We start from the raw sequence: 10,114 nt of genomic DNA, 5'->3' as shown, positions 1-10,114 counted from the left end.
AGTACGCAGATTAAGGGTCTAGTTGGGAAATGTTTAGGTATCTGGTATGACTTTTGCGGGGAACCCCATGCATTTTTTTTTTTTAACTCTTTTCACTTCGGCTCTGTTAAACACTCGGCTGCCTTTGGAATCTTAGTGAATATCCCTTCTAAATGTTTTCTAGATTAGATTTCCATTTACTTTATTATACCAAATACCTAAGATAAAATATTCAACACTCATTTTAGGATGATTTGCCTCTTTCATGTAAATTCCTCCTCGTTAGATCCCTATTATTGATTAATAGGTTTGGTTAAACATTATGTAACTTATTAAAATTCAGATAAGTAGATACCAACGCCTCCAGTAAAAGACAGAACAGAGACTTTTATGGTTTATTTGCATTGCACGGTGCACAGATGTGATATTGTTGTAACCTTCCTCCTGTACAAATATAAGATATGTGATGGGAAGGTGACACCACTGCTCTACAAATACATTGTGTGCATCCAAATATATCCTGTATTTTACATGACTCCCATCCCTGCCCTCCAAATATATCATAGGTGACATCAATACTCTCCAAATATATCATAGGTGACACCACTACTCTCCAAATATATATCATAGGTGACACCACTACTCTCCAAATATATATCATAGGTGACACTACTACTCTCCAAATATATCATTGGTGACATCAATACTCTCCAAATATATCATAGGCAGTGGCGTCACAAGGGGGGTGCGGCCCGCACCCGGGTGACACCATTGGAGGGGTGACACCAAAATGACTCACAGTCATTTTGGTGTCACCCCCCTCAGAAAAGTCGGGCGCTCGGTCATGGACCGAACGCCGACAGTATCAGGAGAGAGGAGGGGACCTGGCGGCATACCTCATCCCGCCGGGTGACTGTCCCCTCCTCTCTCTGCCGGCGTCCATCACCAAGATGGCTGCCGGCAGCTATCAGAATACTGCCGCGCGTGCGCGATGACGTCATGCGCAGTGACGTCTCGGCGGGGTGACACTCGGTTACCGCTATATTACTATATATCATAGGTGACACAACTACTCTCCAAATATATCATAGGTGACACCACTACTCTCCAAATATATCATAGGTGACACCACTACTCTCCAAATATATCATAGGTGACACCACTACTCTCCAAATATATCATAGGTGACACCACTACTCTCCAAATATATCATAGGTGACACCACTACTCTCCAAATATATCATAGGTGACACCACTACTCTCCAAATATATCATAGGTGACATCAATACTCTCCAAATATATCATAGGTGACACCACTACTCTCCAAATATATATCATAGGTGACACTACTACTCTCCAAATATATCATTGGTGACATCAATACTCTCCAAATATATTATATATCATAGGTGACACAACTACTCTCCAAATATATCATAGGTGACACCACTACTCTCTAAATATATCATAGGTGACACCACTACTCTCCAAATATATCATAGGTGACACCACTGCTCTCCAATATATATCATAGGTGACACCCCTGCTCTCCGATATATATCATAGGTGACACCACTACTCTCCAAATATATCATAGGTGACACCACTGCTCTCCAAATATATCATAGGTGACACCATTGCTCTCCAAATATATCATAGGTGACATCACTACTCTCTAAATATAGGAGAATGTATTATAATTCATATAGAGATGATAACTCTGCTCTCCGGATATTGTACACAGGTGACCCCTCTCCTCCCCAATATAAATCATATTTTACAATGTTACAATAACATGCTCCGCATACCCAGTACCGTCCCTATAATAACCCACCACTGACATGTCTGTACTATTGTATCAGGTATTATTATTATACAGAGAGACTTATAACAATGTATACAGAAGTGATATAAAAGTAAAGAATAAAGTTGATGTGATCGGCATCGAGTAGGAATCGGATCAATAATTCTACCTTCGGGGTTCGGATCCTCCTAACAGCAGCCGGAGCCTTCCTCCTGAAACTATGGACGCAGCTTGCACTCAACAGGTGGAGTAACACCTCCCCTTACTCCAAGTTTCCTGTCTGCTCATTGGGTCCTGCAGCAGATCAGCGCTCGCTGATTGGTGGAAGTCGATGTCGGTCAGTTTGGCCTCGCCTGTGTCTGTTCTTAAACTTAGATACACATAGTTGTGTTGCTATGGAGACGGCTTCAGATGAGAAAGCACACAGAGGAAGATCGTGGCCCTGTTTACACACCGTGCACGGTGATTGGCTGTGTGTCTCCACCCTGCTACCAGTGTCACTACAATACAGGATCACCCTTCTTCTTCCTGACAAGGAGACCTGTCATGAAAGCTGCATTGTATTGTAAAGTCATTTGTGATCACTGAATGGAAATCCAGCTGGGTGAATGTGCTAAAGCACTAGCACCCTATTCACTAAGTGTATCATAAACAATTGTCATATATTTTTTTTTTTTAATAATAAAATACTGTTTTCACCTTTTTTTACATCTCAGTGCTGCTGATCCCCTCCAGACTTTCTTAGCCACTTCTGTCTACATGCATTGGCTCCAGTATCCGCTGCAAATCATCATTATTATTATTATTAAAATACACCCAGGGCCGGATTTACCCTCTCTGCTGCCGCAAGGCCAGGTTGCTCAATGCCGCCACCTCAATGCCACCTTTTTTTGTTTTGATTATTATTTCTTAATATCTTTTACTTTTTAACATTTTTATTTTATAAATCTTTCACTTTTTATCAATTTTTATTTTATTTTTTTCACTTAACTTTATCGCTATCACACAAGAGATAACAAACCCCTCTTTTTATTGAAAGAGAGGATTCTTTATTGAACCTGTCACTTTTCTAATACAGGAGTTTGAGCACAGCACCGTGCTGGCTCTCCTGTGACAGCTGAGATGGGAAGGCTGCGAGTGCAGTATTCCGATCTCAGTGTTCACACGGAGCAGAGCGGAGAACGAACATTCTGAGGAACGGCCAGCGGAGAGAGAGGCAGCCGGAGGTGGGGGTGGACCATGGAGGGTGGCAGGGGAGGATGGACGAGCAGGCTAAGATCACTTGTACAAAACGAGTGGCAGCTTCCCACGCTCTGCATTTAACTTTGCTTGCCCAAAGCAGGGCTCAATGTAGAGAAAAACTACCCGCAATAGGAATTCTACACCCCTATCTCCCCGCCACCCAAAGGCCGGGCCTCGGTGGCCTTGTGGGAAATCCGGCCCTGAATACAGGATGTACATAGCACCAACAGCTTGCCCAGCACTTTACAAGAAGATGGTACAGTTTCAATACAATTCAAGACAAGTTAGGAGGTCCCGGCCCATGGAAGCTTACAATCTAAAAGGAGGGACAAGTGATACAAAAGGAAACTGTGTAGGGATGAGTTGTTAGGCCTAAAGTGATGAGTTTTTAGGGATCGTCTAAGGGTCACCATACGTTTTACAATTGGGCTACTCGGTCCTATGTGCAATCAACTTCAGATTTACCAAAGCTCTATAATATGAGGACCTACCTAATCAAGGCAACCTACATGAATCCAATCAAGCAGGCTCTTGCGCTACTTAATTTTTGGAAGGAGATTGTACAATCAGATTTTAAAGTGTGGTGAGCTCTAAGGCAGCCGGACAGCATGGGGTATGGAGTTCCAGAGGTTAGGAGAGGCTCTGGAGAAGTCCTGGAGGTGAGCATGGGAGTAGATGACAAGGGAGCTGAAGATCAGGAGGAGCGGAGAGGACAGTTAGGGTGATATTTTGAGATGAGGTTGGGGATATAGCCGGGGGGCAGAGTTGTGGATAACTAAGTTTAGTAGTTAGTATTTTGAATGTTACACATTGGGCTATTGGAAGCCAGTGGAGGGATTGGCAGAGAGGGCAGTGGCCACTGAGCAGTTGGTACAGAATTATTATTATTATACAGGATTTATATAGTGCCAATAGTTTGCGCAGCGCTTTACAATATAAGGAAGACATTACAAGCATAATACAGGTCAAAACAAGATGGTTGGGGGCCCTGCCTGTGAGAGCAGGATGAGTCTGGCAATAGCATTCATGGTAGACTAAAGGGGGGATAGCTGATGTAGAGGTAAGCCAATGAGAATCATTGCTCTGGATCGGCCTTTGTTGGGCCTAATTCTCCATAGAGTAAATGCAAGATCCCATAAAGGAGGGCGCTCTGACAGACAAAAATAACTTACTTCATGGTGGTGAGCTCTGTCGACCTCTTGCACTCTCCTATCACTGTCATGGGCGGCCACACTAGCCAATAATAAGGTGTAGCTTGGAGGTAAGCAACACTGGAGAGGTGGAGAGCTACAGTTCACCCGGACAGTCCAGTTTTGGAGTCTTGTGTCTGGGTGTCCAACCAGCGGGCACCCGGACACAAGACACTCAGGCCCCATTCACCCTGAGCGATTTATCGAGCGATTTTTTCAGCGATATCGCTCATATTTCCACGCGATATCTCTCTATGTAGCTTCTCCAATCCATTTCAATGGAGCTGTTCACATCTCCTCGCTCAATATCGCTCAATATCGATTGTAGCTCGTCGCTGGTAGCTTGTCACTCCTACATGACCCTTTTTTCGAGCGATTTCCAGCGATATTGCTCCTGATTGCATGCAGCCCAATAGGAAAAATGTCGCTCAGTGTGAAGGGGGCCTCAGTGCCGACACCAGCAGCGGGCAGCCTGTGCTTGTATAAAGGTGCCCACACCTCAGAGCAAGATTTGGTTTCAGGCCGATGCGGCTGCCCGAGATTGGGCTTGCCGAGGACCTTGGCAGCTACATCTGTGATTGCTCCTTCTCCTCCTTCTCTTCCTCCGGGTCCCTGACACCATGCTGTCTGCCTGCGGACCCCTAGTGAGACACCATAATCCAGACAGCCCTAAGATTCGCACAGCCCTCCTCATAGTTTCACAGCTCACCTGAGTGTCGCACAGCCCACCCGAGTGTCGCACAGCCCACCCGAGTGTCGCACAGCCCACCCGAGTGTCGCACAGCCCACCCGAGTACCGCACAGCCTACCTGAGTGTCGCTCAGCCTACTTGAGTGTCTCACAGCCCACCTGAGTGTCGTGCAGCACACGTGAGTGTCGCACAGCCCACCTGAGTGTTGCACAGCCCACTGCAGTGTCGCACAGCCAACCTGACAGTCAAACAGCCCACCTCAGTGTCGCACAGCTCACCCGAAAGTCGCACAGCCCACCTGAGTGTCACACAGCCAACCTGACAGTCAAAAAGTACACCTGAGTGTCGCAAGTCCACCTGAGAGCCGGCACAGGCCACCAGGCCACCTGGAGACATCAGGGCTCCACCCCAGAACAGCACAGAGTATGTAGCTTCATATTATTTTGTCTTGCTGTATAATGTATTGCTGGGATTTGTAGTCCTCTGTAGCTGGTCTCCTTACTCCCTCCCCTGGCTGCCTCTCCTCGCTCTCTCTTCTATATCCTAAAAACAAAACAAAAAATCGCCGTGTGCGCCGCTAGAGTGTTCGGATTTCACTTGAAGATAAGGCGGCAACCCTAGATGGAAGAGATCACAGATCACCAGGGTGTAACCTAGCAAGGCCCCAATAAAAAGTAACAAAGGGTTGAAGAGTTCAGAGGTCAGTAGTAGGTAACGCAAAGTTCATGAGTCAGGAATAAGTAACACCGAGCAGTAGCAGACAGAAATATCAGTTGATCCTTTAAAGCGACCCAGTCCAGCAAATTTAGAAGTTGGACTTTGTTAATTCAAAGCATTTTCACAAAAAGAAATACCTGGTAAATTAACAATAGAAAATGATCAGCAATAAAATCCCGAGAAGATTTGGAATTACAGAAAAAATGGTGCCTGCTGAGTCAAACAACATTTGTGAAATATTGATTGTTGTTATTGTCCTTATTTTATATCTCTGTTCACTAACATTCGATTTGAGAGATTGGAAACGTTTAGCATTTCTTCTTGTGATACAAAATACCATCAATCCAGCCGCTTTCTCCTACGACTCATGTATATAACCCTTTGACCACTAGAGGGGGGAATACACCAGGGAAGCTGCTGCATCTGATTGCAAATACTTTTTGCTGCACTTCAATAATATCAAACTCTCACTTTGGCAATGAATCCAGATCACATATTCATTGCCCAGCAAAGTATTTTTCTAAATTTTTGCCCCTAGCACTTACAGTCAGCAAATTTCCAAACAGCTCGAACTCTTTTAGATCGGCTTCCATGAACTTCTTGTCCAGTACAAGATCACAAGGGACAGAGCAGTCTCCAGCAGCTCTCCATCTACTAGCTTAGAGAAGGGAGGCGAGAGGAGTGGAGAGCAGGGGCAGTGAGGAGGGGAATAGAATGCATTGCTGGGTCTGTGTGTTTGTGGAAACACACACAGCTTACAGGGCCGGATTTCCCATAAGGCCAACCAAGGCCTGGCTAGGGTTGCCATCTGTCCAGAATTCACCCGGACAGTCCGGGTTTTGAATGCTGTGTTCGGGTTTCATGGCAGCTGAAACCCGGACACAAGATGTCAGGCAGACAGAGGCAACCAAAATTAATATAGGGTCTACTGGCCCCCCACTGAAAATAGTCTCAACTGTGATATTTACACATGAATGGGTGGCGCTGTTTACATATAAATAAGCTGCGACTCATTCTCACAATAAAATGTCTGCGCGTTGCGCGTTGAAGAAAAGGTGGCAACGCAAGGCCCGGCCTCGGAGGAACAAGGAGTAGAGGGGCAGCAGCGTGTAGAATTCCTAACATGCTGTTCTGGGCGCCAGGCAGGTAGTTGTTTTCTACATTTAGCCCTGCTTTGGGCAAGCAGAGCTAAATGTACAGCGGGGAAACCGCCGCTTGTTTTGTGCAAGTGATCTCAGCGATGTCGCCGAGATCACTTGTATGCATCCTGCATACAGGGGCGGCGCATTGAGGAACCTGGCATTGGGGCAGCAGAGAAAGTAAATCCGGACACACAAGGGTGACTCCATAGGACCCTGCAAAGAAAAATAGCCACCCTAAAAAAGGACTAGTGCTCAGGGGACCAGCCGATTCTACAGGAAGGTAAAACATTTAGGCTCCTTTCACACCCGATGCATTTGCATCCGTTTTTCAGTTGATGCCAACGCAATGACATCTTAAAAATGAATGGGTGTGGGAGCAGTTCACAACAGTGCGTTGCGCTGCCATCCAGTACAACAAAGTACAGCAGGCTCTACATATTTTCAAGCTTCGTAACTCTGTTGACCTGCTTTTGTGGCTCCGACTGTGTGAATGCGCCCTTAAAGGATAAGTTCACCTTTTGCAAAAATTTAAGAAATGTATAATTAACAATATATATAAATATGCATTCAAGCCTGGAAAGCATTGCAATTGTGATCACTTGAATCACGGCTGCAAAGCTCAGACTTCAGCACATTCTCTCCCAGGCAGAGTTTGAACTGAGGTACAGAGTTTCAGTTAGGAGAGATGGGGGAAGGACGGCTGGACTTCAAACTGCATGAAATCACCTCATACGGCGTCCAGCCGCCCTCCCTCTAGGTAGAGCTGCGCATATTCCTGCATTTACCTAGAGCGAGAACGGCTGGACGCTGTATGAGGTGATTTAATGCAGTTTGAAGTCCAGCCGTCCTTCCCCCCATCTCTCCAAACTGAAACTCTGTACCTCAGTACGAGCTCTGCCTGGGAGAGAATGTGCTGAAGTCTGAGCTTTGCAGCCGTGATCCAGTGAAGTAGGGGACATTTTTTATTTTTTATATGAGTTTTTTTAGGTCCTTTTTATGGAGACATCAGGGGTCTTTAAGAGCCCTATTGTCTTCTACGGACCCCCCAAAGAAGCTGATGAAGCAGAGATCTGCTTCACCAGCTTTTGTCCGGCTTCTGTAGCCGGAGAATGACAGCTGAGTGTGAAAGTGATGTAATACATATCACTTCCACATTTAATCTCCGGTCACAGAGCTGCCGTGCTGGTCCTGGTCCCGCATGGAGCACAGCGGAGCCCAGGATTGGTGGCGGCGGAAGGGGGGCGCACTTTTGGAGCCAACATGCAAGCGATGCCGGCTGTTTGAAATACAGTTGGTTTCCCCCTCGTGCGCGGAGCGGCGTGCATGAGTGGGCAGGGCACAAGGATGTTTTAAAACGTCCCCCCGTATCCAGATCCACAGTCCAGCCATTTAATTACAACGGCCTGACGTCAGGTGGTAGAACTACAGTACAACCTACAGTGGTGCAATGTGAAGTGAAGGTTGCAATTTTTTCTATTTTCTTCGCTTTGTCTGCAGTGTATCACGGGCTCTACATTGTGCTGTGGTGCGGTGAAATCCAAGGGCAACCGGTGTGCTATGGTAAAATGTAGAGGTGCACCAAAATAGAAATGTCAAAACCAAAACGAAACCGAAACAAAAAAAATTGTCAGGCCGAAACCGAAACTGAAAATGTTTTTTATTTTCATTTTTTCACATTTTTAAAATATTTTATTTTTATTTATTTTTTATAAACTTTTTAATTTTTTTATATATTTTTTTCTAATTCATTTTTTATTAAATATTTGTATTTTTTACTTCACTTTTAGGTGCTTAGGGGAAATATTGGGGGTCCTGATATTTCCCTTTTAAAATAGAAAAAGAGATTGAGGACACAAAGTCCTCAATCTCTTTTTCTGCAGCCCCTGTTATCAATGAACAGAAATCCTCTATGAGTGTTCCTGTTCATTCATAACATGAGAACATAGTGTGTTTACTATAACCACAATCATGAATGAACAGGAGGTGATGTAGATCACTTCCCATTCATTCATAACTGAGGATATAGTAACCATACTCTGTACTCAATCATTTACAAACACTCAGCGATCACTGCTCGCTGAGTATTTGCTCTCGCTCTCCTCTCTGACAGCTGTCACAGGAGGCTGAGCAAGCGGAGCAGGGAGGAGAGCTCAGCCTCCTGTGACAGCACATGCTGTCTCCGCCCACACACCGCTCTGCCGGACTGTGATAGGAGGCTGAGCAGTATGGGAGGAGAGACACCGGCCGCTCACAGCGCTCTCCTCCCGCAGCGCTTGGCCGCCTGTCACACTTTCTCTCCTCCCTGCTGGGACACAGAGCAGCGCCCAGCGGTGAGAAAAGAAAGCAGGGATGCGCCGATGTATCGGCAGCAAAATGGCACTTTCGGCATTTAGCCAAAAGTGCAGTTTTCGGCCGAAATGTTTCGGCGGCCGATATGTTGGTGCATCCCTAGTATAATGCGGTATACCCTGCATGGTGGTGTGAAAGGGTCACATAAAAAAAATAGTTTTTGTTGACCTAGCAGTGACTGGCTTTGGTCTGGTGCCACCCACTAATGTATGTATAAACAAGCCCGTAATGTGAATTAAAATACATTATTAAATGCTTCAGGAGGCACAAGTCGTAAAATCAGACTCAAACTTAGACAAAGTATAACTAAACTAGGGATACATTTAGATATTTCATAAATAAGCTTGCACAGGTACAATAATGTAAGACTTCAGATGTTTTCTCAATCAGTCATGACTGATCCTCTGGATGCCCATCATATACGTGCTGTTCAGAAAATAGTTCTCTCGGTCTCAAGCATGTACTATTGCACCTCATTCTGTCTTCTCTAGACTGGACAGAGTATTTTGTTTTAATTGAACATTTTCCCAGCTTTTATCTTCTCTGTTTGGCATATAATTGCTGCTCTGACACTGAAAGCTACTCTCATTATTCTAATTAGTAGGTTATAATTAGTTGCATGCCCCAGAACAGCAGGGGACTAAACAAACAACATATTTTACTCCATTATTGTTGAATGTTATCGCTCTGTAATGGTCTATGTAGAAACCAATTAGGGGGGGGAAGGGCCAAAAGGTCTTTTAAGGGCTTTATACTGTATGTAGCATATGAACAGGAACCAATTTACTGATAGGAGAACGGATCACTGAGCCCCTAATATATGACCTTGTATGCCTCCACGTATTCCCAGGAGGACCCAAACCCTTGATTGAGAACTACTTTTCCGGAAGACTCACCTTAAGGCCAGGGACTCTACTATGCAAATCTCAACTTTTGCCTACCTCCTTCACCAACTCTCTATTGGACACTTGGCCACCCACTACCTTAAAGAAAAACTTG

General features: G+C 45.1%; 1 protein-coding gene across 1 annotated transcript in view; it reads right to left on the bottom strand.

The window, feature by feature from the left end:
* The window catches only part of CAPSL (calcyphosine like), a 24,410-nt gene extending 22,390 nt beyond the window's left edge, over positions 1-2,020 (bottom strand). The window contains exon 1 of the mRNA XM_018563466.1: positions 1,954-2,020. The gene's annotated coding sequence lies outside the window, so the exon portion shown is untranslated. The remainder of the gene's footprint in view (positions 1-1,953) is intronic.
* Positions 2,021-10,114: the final 8,094 nt, after the last annotated feature.

The sequence above is a fragment of the Nanorana parkeri genome, unplaced genomic scaffold, assembly GCF_000935625.1.
Source record: "Nanorana parkeri isolate BGI_ZX_2015 unplaced genomic scaffold, ASM93562v1 scaffold666, whole genome shotgun sequence".
Lineage (NCBI taxonomy): Eukaryota > Metazoa > Chordata > Amphibia > Anura > Dicroglossidae > Nanorana > Nanorana parkeri.
This window is presented reverse-complemented; position numbering and strand designations above follow the sequence as displayed.